The 19,821-nt window shown below is 39.4% G+C and overlaps 1 protein-coding gene across 8 annotated transcripts in view; it reads right to left on the minus strand.

Moving 5' to 3' along the window:
- The window catches only part of ENPP2 (ectonucleotide pyrophosphatase/phosphodiesterase 2), a 116,660-nt gene that overhangs the window by 83,149 nt on the left and 13,690 nt on the right, over positions 1–19,821 (minus strand). The window lies entirely within an intron of this gene.

The following is a 19,821-nucleotide window of genomic DNA, read 5'->3' on the forward strand; positions in this document are numbered from 1 at the left end:
TGCCATACTGAACAAATTTGGAGTAGGGTATTTAGCAAGGCTTATAAAAGATGTTAACTCCATGAAAGATTTTCCTATAATTTATGTTAAATTTCAAGATACAAGCCAGACATGATAGAGGAAAACAATAAACCCCAAAGAAAAATATCAAGGCAATCCTGTTATTTCATTATATGCCACAGTGCTCTAAATGTTCTAAAAACAAAAACAGCCTCTTCTTTTGCCTTGCCAGAGTCTAACAACTTTTGACTTTGTCTGATATTTGATTGTATAAACGTAGCTAGAAGACAATGAGTGTTCCCTTGGAAAAAAAGTTAGAGTTCAGAAGCTGAACATCATCCATTTATTTTTCTCTTATATGCAGACTAGCTGTGCAGGGGAAAAAGCTGTAATAGCCAAGTTGATCTGCTTGTTACCCAATATCCAAAAGAGTTGACCTCAGCCACTATTTCTTTGTTTTTTTGTTTTTGTTTGTTTATTTGTTTATTTTGAGATGGAGTTTCACTCTTGTTGCCCAGGCTGGAGTGCAATGGCTCGATCTCGGCTCACTGCAGCCTCCACCTCCCGGGTTCAAGTGATTCCTGTCTCAGCCTCCCGAGTAGCTGGGATTACAGGTGCATGCCAACACGCCTGGCTAATTTTTGTATTTTTAATACAGACAGGGTTTCACCATGTTGGTCAGGATGGTCTCGAACTCCTGACCTCAGGTGATCCGCCCATCTCAGCCTCCCAAAGTGCTGGGATTACAGGTGTGAACCACCGTGCCCGGCCCTCAGCCACTATTTCTGTTAACCGTTCTGCCAAAGAACTTTGTCTTTTACCAGCTTGTTGTGCATAAGGAACATGTTAACATGCACACATACACGCACACACACAAGCACATATGTGCATACACACATCATTTTGCCACAGTTAAACAGATTTTTACTACAAGATTATTGTTATAAATTAACTGTCAGGAGAATGACCAAGATGACCAAAGTCCCTACCTCGGCTATCAAATTAACTACAAAATAAAATTATCCCTCATTACCTAAAGCTGAAAAAAAAAACAAAAAAGATTGACAGTGCATAAAGTAGGTTAAGAAATTCAATTAAAATGACTGGAATTAGTCCAAAACCTTTTGTAAGAAAACTAAATTATGAGAAGTTCACTTGCTATGGTGTTTAAGATTTTGTAATGAGGACACATGTGGCTGGCTCAGTAAACAAGAAGTGCATAACAAAGACTGAAAAATTAACTTCCAACATGGTTTATTAGCCCAGCCATATTTCAGAGAACACTGCCCCCTGGCAGAAGAAAACCTAGAACTAGAAACAAATCTTTCAACAGTCTCAGTCCCTAGAAATCATTCTGTGGTTTTCAAATTTTATTGGGTATCAGAATCACCCTGGAGGCTTGTTTAAAATGCTGATGTTTATGCCCTGCGTATCAAGATCCTGATTCATTAGGTCTGGCAGGTGGGGAGAAGAAAGAGGAGTTTAGAGGTCAGACAAGAACTGGCACAATAGATTACTTTGATGAAAGTCAGATAAGAACCACGTTTATGGAGATAAGACCTGGTTCCTGCAGCAGATGTGATTGACTGGCTTCAATAATTGTGGTCTGGCAGGAAAATTCAACATAGGGATAAACAAAAAACTATGATTCCCAGATAGGAAAAACTGATGGCTAGAGGATCTTATCCACTGAGAGGAGGAACTTGCAGTTAGATCATTTAAGGTCCTCCTGATTTCAGACATCCAGGCAACGCATAATATAGAGCTTTAATTTTAGGCCATGCTCCACTTGATGCCTTGATCTATTTATAACTGGATGATGACCTGAGACTTCTAGGAAATCTAGAAGTTTTGCTTCTCAATTTCTCCGTTACTTCCTTCTTTGGGGTTTAAACGACTTTTTGGTATACTCTTTTGAATACCCATTTTCAAGCTCACCACTTCTTTCTTCTGCCTGCTCAAATGTACTGTTAAATCACTCTAGTCAATTTCTTTATTTAAGTTAGTGTACTTTTCTGCTCCAGAATTTCTATTTGTTTATTTTTTGAATTATTTGTTTACTGACATACTTTGTTTAGGGAAACATTGTTCTCTTCATTTGCTTTACTTTTTGTTCATGTTTTTATTTTTAGTTTTTTTAATATGCTAACGATGGTTGACATAAAGCCTTTGTCTAATAAATACAATATCTATGTTTCCTCAAAAAAAAGATAAGTACCACATTTGGAGAAGTAGAGCATTATAATAAATTACTCTGAATTAATGTATTTATGCCCTGCATGTTGAATTGTTTGGCCTAATTCATATGGAATTTTAATATGTTATTAATAGCATTCACTATTAATTGGACATTAAAGTTTAGATCTCTTAAAAACAAACTATGGCTTTTCTTCCAGGGGACTCATCTCCAAACTGTAAGAAGCAGAGTAGTATTTTATTTACTTTGCTGGTGACACAAAGCAGCAGTGTGTGTATTGCTTAATTGTAATACAGTAGTTGCATTTATATAAATGCACAGTCTATCTTTTCATGAAATTATTCTATGTGTCCTTGTTCCCTAGCCCTGATGAAGATAAGAGGGCTTGAGGTTAACAGTGAGATTTGAAAGATAAGTGATAGAGGGTTGTCATTCTTACTTCCTGAAGTAATTAATTGTCATGAACTGATTGAAACTGTATCTACACCCAGAGTTTCTCATTATGCAGAACTGACATCACTAGATTTAACATTATTCCCAGAATAATCCTAAGATTATGTATGATGTTAGATAATTATTAACCATGTCATTTTCTGTAGTATCATTTAGCAGTAACTATAGCGCATACGCTACAAAAGTAAGAAAACACCATATATATTCTTCTTATTCTATCTTAAAAGTCTGTTGTCCTGTTTTTAAGTTTTGCTATGGTTGAGAACTATTAGAAAATTCAGATAAAAACTGGACAACAGTCTTTGCAAAAGGATTTACTAGTCTAAACTGAGCAGAAAATTTTGATGGCTAATAGAGGAACAAGCTGGCCCAATTGCTCCCACAATCCAGGGCTGCAAACATGTATAAGTCTTACAGTTACAATTCTAAACCACAAAAGCAAAGTTTTATGGGTAGTCTATGGTCCCACAGGATTCTCCAGTAGAAGAACAGCATATACCTGTTCAAATGCAAACTAGACTTGTGCTATTGTTACACAATCAAAAGCTGACATCAACACTGTTGCAACTTTCAATGACTTTAACTTATGGCATAAATTTTATGCATTACATTTACTCCCTATGGAATCTACACATGAGCCCCGACACCAGAATAATCTCTGCCCTGTATGAATGTTGCACAAATATTCATTAGCTTCTACAAGGTACCAAGCACTCTTCTGGGAACTGGTCGTACTACATAGGGAGCTGACCCACACATAGCTCCTGCTCTCCACATTAATCAAGTAGACACAGAAATAAATGTAAAATTACAACTGTGGAAAATGAAGAAATATAGAGGTAAATCATGATTTGAGCAAATATCATTCAGATTACCTAGTCAAGAGGGTCAGAGAAGAATTTGTGGAGTAAGTGTTCATTGAGCTGCGATTGGAAGGGTGTGTGGGAGTGAGTAACCAGATTAAGAAAGGAGCAAAGACTTCTAGACAGAGGAGAGAGAACGGGCAAAGATCCTCTGTAAGATGGAGGTATGGCACATCCACGAGACAAAAAGGCAGCCAGTTTGACTAGTGCAGGGAGAGCAGAAGTGAGTATAGAGAGAAGTGAGACTGGAGAGGTTAACAGAGGCCGGTCATGTGGGGCCTCCGAGGTCATGTTAGGTGATATTGTCTTTACCCTAAAGGCAACAAAAAGCCCTTAAAAGGCTTAAGCAGGGGGAGGCTTAATCAGATTTTGAAGCATTAATCTCTGCACGGTGTAGATATGAATCAGAGGGAGTCAAGAATGGATATAGCAGATCAGTTTGGAAACTTTGGCAGTAAGCCAGACAAAAGATCATGACAGCTTACACAGAGGAGGCTATGGCGGCGTGGAGAGGAAGACAAGTGGGGGAGTTAGGAAAAAAGACTTGTTAATGAACTGGATATGGGAGTTGAGGGGCAGGAAGGTATTAAGTGTGACTCCTGAATTAATAGATACTTAATGATTATGATGACCATATATATACTCAGTGAAGTCACTTCTTTTCAATTAGATCATAAGAAAGACATGGGGATAGGTATCCATTTGCTAACACCCTAGAATTAAATAGTTAAAATAAGGGACAGAGCTAATAGCTTTAAACCATTTTCTGCTGTGACTGGAGATTACTAATATATATATATATACACACACATATAGATATATACATATATATACACACACACATATATATATACTGGACTTTAAACACTAAAAATGCATTTATTCATATTGAGGTTTTAAAAAGCATTCCCCCTAGGAAATAACTCAGCTTTGTTCCTAACTCTAGCTCATAATAAAACATTTTAAAACTCAAAACTCAATGTAACTATTTCTTTTCAGCTACTCTAAACCCTGCATGCTAAGTGTCCAGATGAATGGAGAAAATTTCCCCTTTCAGAAGGGCTGAGTCGCCAGCAGGCTTGTAAGCCACATGAAGGTTTTCATCTTTGAGTCTACTTTATAATGTGACTATGTGATATATGAACACAAATGAGTGACAGGATAATTAGGAAAAACAACTGTTTTACCAAAAGTTTTACCCTAGGGTTGACGACTCCCATATTTTACCCTCCAGTCTCACTCACATAGGCAGGCTACAAACTCCACTTGCAGATAAAGAAATGGAGGTTCGAAGAGTATGGGGCATCTCCAAAACGGTCAGATAATTGACTGAGCCAGTTCTAAAAACCAGGTCTCCTATGCCAGCTCAGTCCTCTTTCTGCCACAGCGTGATGCCTCTCTACTACACCACACGAGGGCCTCCACTCAACACGTCCAAAACGCAGCTACCTACACAACAAGTTCACCCTCCCAATTTCATTTCTTTTCAGGAAAACCTTAAACTCAACTCACTTTTTGTTCATTTCAATCCTTTCCTCTCTTGTTTCTTGCCAGACACCATGTCTACAGATTCTAGTTAATAATGACAACTACTGCCATCCGTTATCAGGTGCTGTTAGTTCCTAAATTTTCTTCCTATGTGATAATGTTTAGGTTCATCCCTTCAGCTTCATTATTCTGGACACACATTAGAAGGTCCTCTCATAGCCGGGCACGGTGGCTCACGCCTGTAATCCCAGTACTTTGGGAGGCCGAGGCAGGTGGACCTGAGGTTGGGAGTTCAAGACCACCCTGACCAACATGGAGAAACCCCATCTCTAATACAAAATTAGGCGGGCGTCGTGGCGCATGCCTGTCATTCCAGCTACTTGGGAGGCTGAGGCAGGAGAATCGCTTGAACCCGGGGAGTGGAGGTTGAGCTGAGCCGAGATCGCACCATTGCACTCCAGCCTAGGCAACAGGAGCGAAACTCAATCTCAAAAAAAAAAAAAAAAAAGGTCCTTTCATAACTGCTCTTCCTGTTTGTACTCTCTGTCCCCTCTGACCACCATTTCATTAAGTTCTCTTTTATAATTTATTCCCATTCATTACCCAGAAAGCCCTAAACAATATGCAAATCTAATGATTTTCCTTCTAAACTTTTTTTTTTTTGAGATGGAGTTTCACTCTTGTTGCCCAGGCTGGAGCGCAATGGCACGATCTCGGCTCACCGCAGCCTCCGCCTCCTGGGTTCAAGCGAGCGATTCTCCTGCCTCAGCCTCCCAAGTAGCTGGGATTACAGGCATGTGCCACCACACCCGGCTAATTTTTTTGTATTTTTAGTAGAGACGGGGTTTCACTGTGTTAGCCAGGATGGTCTCGATCTCCTGACCTCGTGATCCACCCACCTCGGCCTCCCAAAGTTCTGGGATTACAGGCGTGAGCCAGCGCACCCGGCCTTTTCCTCCTAAACTTAAAACTTTTCTGTTTGGCTTCCTATCAAAGCAGTTCTCAAAGTATGGTCCCTGGATGAGCAGGGTTAGAATGACCTGGAAACTTGTTAGAAGTGCAAATGCTTGGAGCCTGCCTCATACCTACTGAATCAGAAACTCTGGGTTAAAGCCCAGAATCTGTTTTCGCAACTCCACCAGGTGCTTCTGATGCGAGTTTGAGGACCACTGACCTAGAGGGTAAATTCAAGCTGCTTAACCAGGCTCATAGGACCCTAGATCCAAAACTAAACTCCCTAAATTCAAATCCCAGCTCGACCACAGTTTAACTGTGAGACCTTATATGACCCTTAGGCAAATTACTTCTCCATCCTAAAACTCAGTTTTCTTGTCTGTTTCCATCTCATAGGATTCTTGAGAGTATTACACGAAATAATCCATGTAAATCACCTAGCACAATGCCCAGCATAGAATAGTGTTCATAAATGTTAAGTTTTCTTAATTAGAGAACTATTTTCTGTTCCTTGATTAAGTTGTGCTCTTTCATACCTCCATTCCTTAACATACATTGTTGCTTTGGCCTAGAATGCCCTTCTCCACCTAATTTCCCTGGCAAATACCAACATATTTATGAAAATTCAAGTCAGGTGTCACTCTGCTGTGAGCCTCCCCAGTTTTGCCCTCATCTTCACACAGAATAACAATGAACTGTGTTACCATATTGTCTGTAATCTCCCTTTTTTTTTTTTTTTTTTTTTTGAGACAGAGTTTTGCTCTGTCGCCCAGGCTGGAGTGCAGTGGCACAATCTTGGCTCACTGCAACCTCTGCCTCCCGGGTTCAAGCAATTCTCTGCCTCAGCCTCCGAAGTAGCTGGGATCACCGGCACCCACCACAACACCCAGCTGATTTTTGTATTTTTAGTAGAGACGAGGGTTCACCATCTTGGCCAGGCTGGTCTTGAACTCCTGACCTTGTGATCCACCCACCTCAGCCTCCCAAAGTGCTAAGATTACAGGGGTGAGCCACTGCGCCCAGCCCGTCTGCAACCTCTTTTAAGGCAGCTCCATCCCTTTTGATCTCTCCAAATGCAGGGACCAATTATCCTTGCACTACACAGAGCTTTTCACCCTGCCTGGAATATAATAGGAACACAATAAATATTTCCCAAGTGAACTACTTGGCACAAAGAAATTTGACTTGTAGTCCTTCCTCTGTTATTCACTAGCTTTGTCACTGCAAACCCAAGCCTCTTCACTTGTAAAGGGGAGTTAGCAGGCTAAGTGGCTTTTAGCCATATTTTTTAACATTAAAACTTTGTTTCCAAATAAAATCTTAAAATGAATACTTTTCTCTCTTAGGGTTCCCTGCTTTTTCAGTATTTCTTGTCTCAGGAATAAGAGCATAAATTCTTAGAGAGCAGGGGAAAAAAGCAATGTGCTATAGAGAATAAGGGTTTGGATTCTGTGGCCGGGCGCAGTGGCTCACACCTGTAATCCTAGCACTTTGAGAGGCAGAGGCGGGTGGATTACCTGAGGTCAGGAGATCGATGCCGACCTGGCCAACATGGCAAAATCCCGTCTTTACTAAAAATACAAAAATTAGCTGGGCATGGTGGTGGGCGCCTGTAATCCCGGCTACTTGGAAGGCTGAGGCAGGAGAATCACTTGAACCCAGGAGGCAGAGGTTGCAGTGAGCCAAGATCATGCCACTGCACTCCAGCCTGGGCAACAAGAACAAAATTCCATCCCAAAAAAAAGAAAAGTTTGGATTCTGGAGTCCCACTGACTTGAGTCTGCCTGTTTCAAGCATGAGACCTTGCTTAACTTCTCTAAAACATGAGTTTCTTTTAAAAAATAATTGTTCTTTTCACACAGGGTTGATATGAAGACCAAATGATGTAATAATGCATGTTAAGCAAGTACCTCAGTGCTAAAACACACAAAATAAACAAATATTCCCCATTACTCTATATATAAGAGAGCAAGGTCTGTGTCATCTGCTATCGTGCTCTCAGCATCTTCTAAAGTGCTGGGCATAGAGTGCTTAGTAGTGACATGGGTTCTAAGAAAATCCCTTTATTTATGGAGAGATTATATGTAAGTAAAGTTAAAAATGTTTCAATCCACCTTTTTCACATTCTTTTTAACCTCATGAGAAAATGAGCAGCTCTTATGTGGCAAAGGGTAGGGTGATTCTGGAAACAGCTTTGAAGGACACATTTCAACCACAATAATAAAGCCCCTCTACTTGGATTGGAAAGCCCCAAAAAGTTGAGCTTTAACTCAATGAATGTGTTTGGATTCAAATCTAAAAGGAAGTTTACACTTGCCGCTGCAAAGGTGTCATCACGTGCTTACCAGCACAATGGAACTCTCTCAGGGAGGAAGCAAAACTGCCATTTCTGTGATTCCCCTTGCAATCATACAACAGTGAAGGGCATTCAACAAACTAGGAAGAGAGGACAACTTCCTCTGCCTGACAAAAGGCTTCTACGAAAAGTCCAGAGCTAACATCATCATATTTAATGGTGAAAGACTGAATGCTTTCCCCTAAGATCAGGAGCAAGACAAAAATGTCTGTTTTTACCACTTCTAGTCAACTTTGTACTTCCAGCCTGAGGAATTAGGCAAATAAGTAAATAAATGAATGCCATCCAAATTGGGAAGGAAGAAATAAAGCTATCTCCATTCACAGATCTTGTATATAGAAAATCCTAATGAATCTACCAAAAATAAAAAGTGAAACTAATGAGTTCATGAATGTTGCTTGATACAAGACAAAAATACAAAAATCAGTTGTATTTTTATACACTAACAATAGACAATCTAAAAGTTAAGAAGAAAATTGCATTTATGGCCGGGCACGGTGGCTCATGCCTGTAATCCCAGCAATTTGGGAGGCAGAGGTGGGTGGATCACAAGGTCAGGAGATCGAGACCATCCTGGCTAACACGGTGAAACCCCGTCTCTACTAAAGATACAAAAAAAAAAAAAAATAGCCGGGTGTGGTCGTGGGCACCTGTAGTCCCAGCTACTCAGGAGGCTGAGGCAGGAGAATGGCGTGAACCTGGGAGGCGGAGCTTGCAGTGAGCCGAGATCGTGCCAATGCACTCCAGCCTGGATGACAGAGCAAGACTCCATCTCAAAAAAAAAAAGAAAAGAAAAGAAAAGAAAATTGCATTTATAATAGTCAAAGGTCTAAAATACTTAGAAATAAATTTGACAAAATAAGTGAGATTTGCACAATAGCCATTAGAGAGAATCACTGAGATATATTAAAGAAGACCTAAATTTGGGAAGATCTGCTTTTTCATGATCGGAAGACATTATTGTCAATATGGCAAGAAAGTGAAAAGATGACCTACGGGTTGGAAGAAAATATTTACAAATCATATAACTGATAATGTTCAAATATCTAGAACATTTAAAGAACACTTACAACTCAGCAATAAAAAGACATATAATCCAATTTTTAAAAAATGATCAATGGATTAGAATAGACATTTCTCCAAAGAAGATACACAAATGAACAATAAGCAAATGAAAGTTTGTTCAACATCATTAGGAAAATGCAAGTCAAAACTGTGAGACACCACTTTACCCCCACTGGGATGCTAAAATTTAAAAGATAGTTAATACAAACTGTTAGGAAGGATGTGGAAACATGAACTGTAAAATGATGCAGTCACTTTGGAAAGCAGTTTGGCAGTTTCTTAAAATGTTAAATATAGAGTTACACATACAACTCAAAAGTTCCACTCTTATGTATATACCCAAGAGGAAGTAAACATACGTCCACACAAAACTTGAACACAAATGTTCACAGCAGCATTACCAACTGATGAATGGATAAACGAAATGGGGTATATCCATACGGTGAAATATTACTCAGCAATAAAAAGGAATGAAGCCCTTATATGTGCTTCAGCATCACAAACCTTGAAAACATTACGCTGGGTGAAAGAAGCTAGCCACAAAAGCCACATGTTTTATGATTCCATTTATATAAAACATCTAGAACAGGCAAACCCACAGGGGATAAAAGGTCAATTAGCAGCTGTCAGATGATGGGGTATTGACCGATATCGGGTATGAGTTTTTGTTTTGGAGTGATGAAATGTCCTAAAATTGCATAATGGTGATGTTTGCACATCTCTGTAAATATATTTAAAACCACTGAAATGTACAGTTTAAAAGAGTGAATTGTATAATATATAAATTATATCCCAAAAAAGCTGTTTTAAAAAAGAACCGAGATTATACCTGCAGAGAAGCAAATTCCAAAGCATCTGGATGCACAGAAAAGGAACATTAACCCTGATTTTCAGTTCTCAGGTTCATGCATTCAATGTTGTCCCCAGAGTCAACCCGGTTATCCTCTGAACCTGATGATTAACAGGAGGACTGATGCATTTGAGTCATGGTGTGGACTGCTCTTAACGAGCCCCTGTGTGTGTGATGAAACCCTTTGCATCCCCCAGAATTAGAAGAACTGGGAGTTTGTCAGAGCAACTTGGCCCTCCGCCATATCTCTTTCATCAGGTTTTCTGTTTCATTTTACTTTTAAATAAAACAGCCTAGAAGAGACCCTAGTTCTTGCGTACACATCTCAAGTATCCTGAAACTTAATGGCAACAAACTGTAAACAGAGTTTGTGGGGCAGTTGTGAGAATTTAAGAACAATAATACCTTTCATTTGGAGAATACTTCTTTAAAAAAAAAAAAAAAGCCTTATGAACTAGAGTTAATGTCAGATAGATCAAGGCTCACTCACTCTTCCAACTTTGCAATCAATAAAACAGAAAGGCTGTCCATAGATATGTCACAGAGCTAAAGGACCTCTGACAGGGAGATCAGGACAGCTCATATGGTAGATGGGCATGTATTATAATGGTTAAATTATAGATAGGGGATTTTTAAGTTGATAAAGAGGGGAAGGGCATTGCAAGCAGAGGAAATTCCAGGAGCAAAGTCTCAAAAATTTCAGAAAGGGAGTAGAGAAAGGAAAAAGCAAACATGTATACATAGTACCACATTTGACATGGAACAGACATTCTTTTAAGTGGTAGCTAGTATTCGGTAATTGTTTGCACTTTGCCAGGCAACCTACTGGGGACATTTACATAGTGCATAATTTAATATTTATAAAACCTTCACAGTATTATCATTGTGAATAGATATGAAAACAACTTCAAATATATCAAACAACTTGCCCAAGTTCAAGTGCCTATTAAGTGGGGGAATCATCTTTTCTCTTGATTTCCCAATAAGAATTACAAAACTGGGAAGACCTCAAAGGAATGGGAAGTTCAACTGTGTGCTGAAAGAAACCTGAGTCCACTAAAGGCAGAGGATCTAGTAAATGTTTGATGAGTCTTGATACTTGATAATGTTTCCTAATTCAGAAGATAATAGGAGCCACAGATTAACCTTTATTGTAAGCTGACCTTCTTGTGACCCCCAAAAAGAATAGGTTGCAAATGAAAAAGTGACCAGAACCTTGGGCATCCTGGACATGTCATTTCAAAATCCTAAGATCTCAGAGAGAATGCTGGTCATTATCAGACAATTGCCTAAATTTTGGAAACCAGAGTTTTCCAAATTCAAATAATAGTGGTTCAATACAGATTTAGTAAGCATCCACTGCAGTATTAGCTAATGCTTATTGAAAGCTTACTCTTTGTCAAGTACCACTTGATATCAAGGATAGTGAGATGAAAGGTGTGTTTTAATTGGGAGATGGTAAAGTACCTTGGTCCATTCATGCTTCTATAAAAAAATACCATAAAGTGGGTGGCTTATATATAACATAAATGTATTTTTCATAGTTCTGGAGGCTGGGAGGTTTACGATCAAGGCACCAGCAGATTCTGTGTCTGGTAAGGACCCCACTTCCTCATAGAAAGCTGTCTTCTCACTGTAACCTCACATTATGGAAGGGTAAGGGTCTCTGTGGGGTCTTTTATATAAGAACATTGACCCATTCATGAAGCCTCTACCCTCATGATTTAATCACCTCCCAAAGTCCCCACCTCCTTATATCATCACCTTGGGAGTTAGGATTTCAAAGTATGAATTTGGGAAGGACATAAACATTCACATCATAGCAGGAAGTCAGCAGTTTGTTAAGATGCCATATCCTGAGAATTGGCTCCCTCAATCTATTCATCCCACATCCAGGCTGCCTTCGTGTCCTGCAGATTTTTTGCAGAAATGGTTACAGAAACAGTTTATAGACTCTGCCAACTATGCTCCTGAGATTGTCATTATGCACATGAGATTTGGACAGCAGAATTGAGATCCCTCTTCCTGTCCCTTTCAGCTGGTTATCTGTGCAAACAAGATCAGAAATGATAGGTTTTCTGCAATATTATTTCAGTATCTATTCTCCAGCTTCCTAAGCATCAAGAGACACCTGTGGAGGTGATAGAGATGGTAGCCTCCTGATTCCTGAATCACAGATGTAAGATATGTTCTTGAACTCAATATTCCAGTGATAGGTAGCTGCCACATACAATGTACCATGGACTGAATCAAAATTCAAAAATATATCGACAGGTTGAAATCAAGAGTTTAAAAAATAAGATCTGAGCGAGACAGCCAGATCTATCTATCTGGGACAACATTCTTGAAGCAGAATACAAAATTTAGTTATACAACTTTGCACTAGGAGAGACCAGCACTAACAGCAATTCTTGTAAAAGAAACCCAGGCATTTGGGTTACCTGCAAGCTCTACAGAAGCCCATGTTTGGCTACCACCCTAAATGACTTCATTTTATCCTAGGCTTCTTTAATAATGATTCCTGCCCACATCCAGGAGGGGAATGTTTCAGCCGAGCCTAGCCAGACTCCATCTAGATTGTGTTCACCTCTGGATAGCTCGTTTTAAGAGGTCACTACAAAACTGGACAGCATTAAGAGAGGCATGACCAGGATGAGGAGAGGTCCTTATCACCCAACCAATTCATTAATTCACTCATTCATTTGTTTATTTACTCAGCAAACTTCTATTGAGCACCTAGTATACGTCAAGCATTGAGGATGCAGCCTCTGCCCCAGCAATCCCACATTTTAGTAGGAGAAGAAAATAATGTCAAGTAGCTGATAAACGATAAAGAAAAAGGAGCACAAGAGCAAGAAAACAGAGGAGTAACGGGTGGAGCTATTTTCAGTTAGGCAGCAACAAAGATCTCTCTAAAGGGATGACATGTGAACAGAGACCCGGATGACATGAGGGGGAAGCCAGGTGTCTTGGAAAAAATAGCAGGTGCAAAGGCCCCGAAGTAGGAGCAGCCCAGTGTGCTCAGTGAGGCCAGTGTGGCTGGAGCGGAGTGAGAGACGAGGCAGCAGTAAGAGACAATGTCAAAGAAGTAATTGGGAGCTAGTTTATGCAGGACCCCTACAGGCCATAATGGAGGCTTCATGTTTCATGTTGGATGTAATGAAAAGCCACTGGAGGGATTTAATCAGACAATGACATGGTCCAATTTATGTTTCAAAAGTTTCACTCTTACTGCTGTTCAGGAAATGGATATTTAATGAGCACGCTTGTGACTGTGCAGCCTGAACGTGTGGCGTAGATGAGGGGAGAAGGTGGGTGTGCATTGCCCTTCCTCAAACGTTTGAAAGTTAACGCAAAATGCACAGGCTTTATTATGCATCTCTCTATATATTTTTTATCTCTCTATATAATATGTAATATAATGGATTACATATTATTATATATCTATAGAAAATATTATATATTAAATATATTATATATGTATAATATTTTATTATATGTTATATTATCTAGAGAGACATATTATATATTATATTATATATTATGTGTTATATATCTATATAACATGTACAGAGATATATAATATTATATACAGAGATATAATATATAATATAAATATCTATATATAATATTAGGTATTCTATATATATTACATGTATTATATATCTAGATATATAACTATTATGTATAGATATAAAAGATATAGCTATATATCTATATCTATATTATATTATAATACTAATACCAATATTATATAGATGTATCTATATATAATACTTAATATATAATTATATATAGAGATATCTCTGTATAATATTTAATATATAATTATATTATATAGAGAGATATATCTATATATTAATATCTAGATATATAATATAAAATATTTATAGTATAAATTTATATTGTTATATTTATAAACTTAATATAAATTTATATTATTATATATAATATGTTATATATTTATTATATATACTAAATATTAGAGTGAGAGAGAGGGTCTTGCTATGTTGTCCAGACTTGTCTACAACTCCTGGCCTCAAGCAATGTTCCCGCCTCAGCCCCACAAAGTGCTGGAATAACAGGCATGAGCCACCATACCCAGGCTCCCATGCATGCTTTTTCTAGGCAAAACTAGAAGTTACAGAGAAGCATATTTTGTCTCATAAAAGAGATAAAGAAATAGTTATAAAAAATGAACTAACAGTCACTATTCAGCAAAGGCTAGGTGGTGGTAGTCAGGATTTCTTAAAAAGTATCTGAATTCAGAAGCACTTTGGCTATACAACATCTAAGCTTCTTTCCAACTCTAAGCATCTACTATTTCTCTGTCTTCTTTAAACTCTCTCAGAGAGCTGAGTCCTCTCCCTATAATAACCAAAAAAGAGTTACTCAAATTAAATTAAATAATCAGAATTTGGTCTTACTTTTTCCTGGATAAATCAAAAGGAAAGGTAAGGATCTTTATACATACCTTGTTCTTACTATTTCACCTCCTGAAGGAAACAGAGAGAGAAAGAAAATATTGGTATGCACAATTTAATGTATGCCAAATACACAGAACACTTGTCAAGGGTAAGCTAAGAAAAGAAGAAAGAAACACATTTCACAAAATCCTATGATGGACTTAAGCAAGAGATGAAGCAATGTTTTTTTGGATTGATCAAGAAGACAGACATACGATAAGCTGACCAAGTTGACCTGACATTGCCTCTCTGACACGTCTGTGTCTCTCATAATCCTTTGTAAACAGAGAGTCACCACATATTTGAAATACAATTACCTCAGATTGCCACCAGAGTATTATGCAAGAGAATGCCAGAAGTTCTGGACCTTATGCTGCCCTGCTAAGCTTCCATTGCTCTTATGAGAGATGCTGTATAACTTGTTAATTGCTGAAAATCTGGACTCTCTGGCTTGTTTAGAATCATGACTTGGATGCTCACTAGCTCTATGGACTTGACTGAGTTAGGAACCCTCTCTGGACCTTCATTTCTTCATATGTAAATGAGAATGCATATAATCCATTCCTCATAGGGTTGCTGTGGGAATTAAATACAATAATCCATGTAGCACTAATTGCTAATAATAGTAGCCACCATATTTCGAAGAACTAAAATGTCACAGATGTTGTACAGAGATTATCTTACTGAATTCTCTCAACAGTCTTACAAAATACATACTGGTTTCTCTTTTTGCAGAGGCTCACAAAAGTTTAAGTAACTGGCCCAAATTTACATACCTAGCACGGGACAGATTCAGGTCATTCAAATTCAGGTCCGCCCAGCCAGAGCCCAGTTTCTAGGTATTTCTTGCAACAGCACACTATGCAATGGGACATTTAGTTTTATTGCTATTAAAAGAAACTCCTCCGATCTCTCAAGTGAGGGGCAGTTGAGAAGTTTTTCCCTAGTCCCTTTAAAAGTTCAGAAGCAGAACTGATTCTCTTACGGACAGTTTCTCATTTTGCTCCCAGCTGCAGGTTGGAGCCACTATACCAATACTGTCTTTGTGTCATCTGACTGGTGCAGCTGGTTTTGCATGCCTTCTAAGTTTGGGGCTGGGTAAATCTTGATCACAGACTTGTAGCCTATGGCCTCATGTGATAAAATATTTTGCAAAAGATGCTGTTTTTCTCCTTTTTTCAATCTTCCCTCCCTTTCTGCAGCTATTTCCCTTTCCTCCTAAGAATTGATAAAAATTCAGAAACCCTTATTTTTGCAGTTAATCTCATATGACCTTACTATTGACAATGGCCTGGTTGTTTCTCCCAACTACAACACAATTGATGACATGCCAGTGCTAAGAACAAGGATCACCGACTGACAGAGCTGGGAGCGATCTCTCTGTATTCGTTCCTCTCACGGCACCCACCACATTCTAATCATAATAATGATACTAAGCGCAGTAACAACTACCATGTACCAAGAGCCTACCATTTGCTGAACATTTAACATAAGATTGACCATTCATTTATTTCCTTGTCCACTTATTTAAACAGCAGCATACTTTATTGAGAATCTACTATGGCCTAGGCACTGTTCTAGGCACAAGAGTCCAGTAACTAACACAAGAATCCAAGTCCCTGCTCAGAGAGCTTACATTTTATTGGATGGAATAAAACAGAAAATATATAAATATATTAGTTGGTAATGACAGAATACAGTTACCTCCTGAATTACACAAATAAGGCAGTTAGAATTATCATATTTTATAGGTGAAGAGTTTGAGTAATTTGTGCAGTCACCACATCAGTGATACAGCAGGAATTTGCTATATTCTGATAATAACAGTAATCAATATCACAGCAATGATTATAATAGTTACCATCTATTAAGGTAGTTATAGAATTGCATGAAGTATTTATATAATATCGTTTTTTATTTTATTTTATTTTTATTATTTTTTGAGGTGGAGTCTCATTCCATTGCCCAGGCTAGAGTGCAATGGCACTATCTTGGCTCAGTGCAACATCTGCCTCCCGGTTTCAAGCGATTCTCCTGCCTCAGCCTCCCGAGTAGCTGGGATTACAGGCACCCACCATGCCCGGCTAATTTCTGTATTTTTAGTAGAGTCAGGGTTTCACCATGTTGGCCAGTCTGGTCTCGAACTCCTGACCTCAGGTGATCCACCCTCCTCGGCCTCCCAAAGTGCTGGGATCACAGGCATGCGCCACCGCTGCTAGACTATAATCTCATTTTATGAGTGAAGAAACCAAGACGCAGAAAGATGAAATAATTTGATCAAGGCCACATAGTCTGTGGTAGAGAAATGATTTAAACCCAGTCTGCATCGTTCAAAGTCCATGATTTTTACGCCATACCATGCCTCCTCTATTGAGTTTGTTCTATTGGAAATTCTTCTTACTAAACTGAAAGTTTCCCAAGAACAGAGATTTCATCTCCATCATCTCCCGAAAGTTCTACAATATCTGGCTTAGAAAGTGTTGAACTTTGTATGTCGAAGTCTGCCAATTCTAATTTCCAGTTCTTCTCATCGTCCCTTAGCAGTGGGCTGCAGCATGTAATTAGCGATGCGGTCAACATGACTTTTGAACACCAGAGTGCTAAAGGACTTTCAAAGTTCACGATGCAATAGCAACATGCTAGCATCAGCCTAACCTCTCTGAAATACCCGCATTCCCAACCAGGCTTGTGACCTGGACAGACATGTGTGCCTCTTTATTAGACGTGTGTTTGTCTAGGAATGAAAGGAATCAACAAGTGGGATGTACATGCCCTGCATTTCAATGAGAGCTGTCATCCTATGGCGTGAAGGGGGCATTGTGATGAATTGGAAGAGTGTGTGGACTCTTGCTGTCTTGCCCCAACCTCAGGCTAACAATGCTTTTCTCAGCATTCCTCAGCATTGGTGCTCACAGCTGCACAATAGGATTTTGCCTTGTGCATTTACACACACAACGTTGCTAAGCCATAGTAAATGATTAGAATGGGTGAATGAATGATTTTTTGTCTTGTTGCTGTTCAAGTTCCTTCACGGCAACACAATACAGTTACATATAGATGCTTGCAGAGGAAGTTTAATGTTTTTGTTAAGATTTAGTGACAAGTAAACAGTTTTTAAAATAATAACACGTAATATCGATTATGTGTTTACTATGTGCCAGGTATTGTTTTAAATACTTTAAATTTCTTTTTTCAAAAATTGTATTTCAGATTCAGGGGGTCCACGTGCTTGTTTGTTATGTGGATATTGCCTGTGTAATGGTAGGGACTGGGGCTTCTGTTTTTGTTGTTCTTTTAGACAGTCTCAGCTCTGTCGCGCAAGCTGGAGTGCAGTGGTGCAATCATAGCTAACTTCAGCCTCAAACTCCTGGGCTCAAGGGATCCTCCTGCCTCGGCCTTCTGAGTAGCTAGGACTACAGACATGTGCCACCATGCCGGCTAATTTTTTTAATTTTTTGTAGAGAAGAGGTTTCACTATATTTCCCAGGCTAAAAGCAGACATTTCCTAGAATCAGGCACATCTAGGTTCAAACTTCAGCACTGCCACTTTACTAGCTGGCTAATTTTGGAAAATATAACTCCTCCTATTTCTCCACCTCTGCTTTCAGAGGATCCTTGGTTCTCAGACCAGACAGAGACCTTCCCTGACCACCTTATCCCCTCCCATTCATCCTTCTCTCCCCTGTGCTTATGCCTTGAGCACTTACCCAACTCCTGACATTCTGCACCCCAGGCCACAGGACTATAAGCCCCACCAGTGTAGACACCAAGTCTATGTCCCTCCCATTAAGTCCCCAGACCCCAGCACTGTCCCTGGCACACAGGGACGTTCAACTAACATTGCTTGAATAATTTAACAAAGGAAAAGAATGCCGAAGAAAGGGGAAGGAAAATATAACTGGAGTGTGGAGGGTTGAGGCAGAGGAGAAAAGGGATCAGGCAACTGCCTGCAGCTTTATTCTCTGTCAGTGGCAGCAGGGTTGCTGGGCCCTTCTACCTCCATCCCTCCCCAGCCTGGGCACCCAAGACCAGACTTCTTGGCTGGGCACAGTGGCTCACACCTGTAGTCCCGGCACTTCGGAAGGCCAAGGCAGGCAGATTGCTTGAGGCCAGGAGTTCAAGACCAGCCTGGGCAACATGGCAAAACCCCATCTCTACAAAAAAAATACAAAAGTTAGCCAGACGTGGTAGCGTGCACCTGTAATCCCAGCTACTCAGGAGGCTGAGATATGAGAATTGCTTGTACCTAGGAGAGGGAGGTTGCAGTGAACCGAGGTGGTGCCACTGCACTCCAGCCTGGACTACAGGACAAGACTCTGTCTCAATTAAAAAAAAAAAAAAAAAAAAAAAAAAAAAAACCAGAGTTCTTAAGAATTTTCTCTCTTCCTAGTGCAGTACTAATCCCTAACCCTAGAAAAATAACACTATTTTCTTACCCCTGTTCCAAGGCACCCAAAACATGCTGGAAAAATTACAAAACCCTGCTGATGTTATCCACACACATTCATGCATTCATGAGGCTTCACTTCAGCAAAGCCTCCAGCCTTCCCCGCCAGGACTTTGACTACATCATGTCCATCCATTGACTAGTTCATGGACAATGTCTTGAGCCTTCCATTCCCATCCCTCTCAGGGAACAACTTTATCTCCTAATCTCGTCAGATGATCAAGGCCATTCTAATATGCTTAACACACCACACACAGATTTTATTCCTTGTGATTCCATAAGAAAATATGCTTCAAAGGGTGAAGAATATTGGTGAAAAAACTGATTGCTTTTCTTTCTTTTGCCTAAGGATCAAATTATAGATGGAGGTGTTTCTGAGGAAAATTGCTTGTCTTGTATTAAGAAGGCCATTTTCTGGCAGCCCTGACTACATTTTTAATCAATCTGGAGTCACTGGGAATGGATACTGGGACTATAAATATCAGGGGTAACAATAATAAGAGGTTCAGGGTCCAGCAATCACTGGATAAACATCTTATCTCACCACAGGCCTTTTCAAGGCAACCCTGGCTGGCCAAGGGACTAAGAAATGTGGACAGGCCAAAGTATAAGTATAAATGTAAATATTGAGAAGCTGAAAATGTATCTCTCCTAGCTATCGTCTAAAAAGGAGGGGCCACTG

This window comes from Pan paniscus, chromosome 7, assembly GCF_029289425.2.
Source record: "Pan paniscus chromosome 7, NHGRI_mPanPan1-v2.0_pri, whole genome shotgun sequence".
Taxonomy (NCBI): domain Eukaryota; kingdom Metazoa; phylum Chordata; class Mammalia; order Primates; family Hominidae; genus Pan; species Pan paniscus.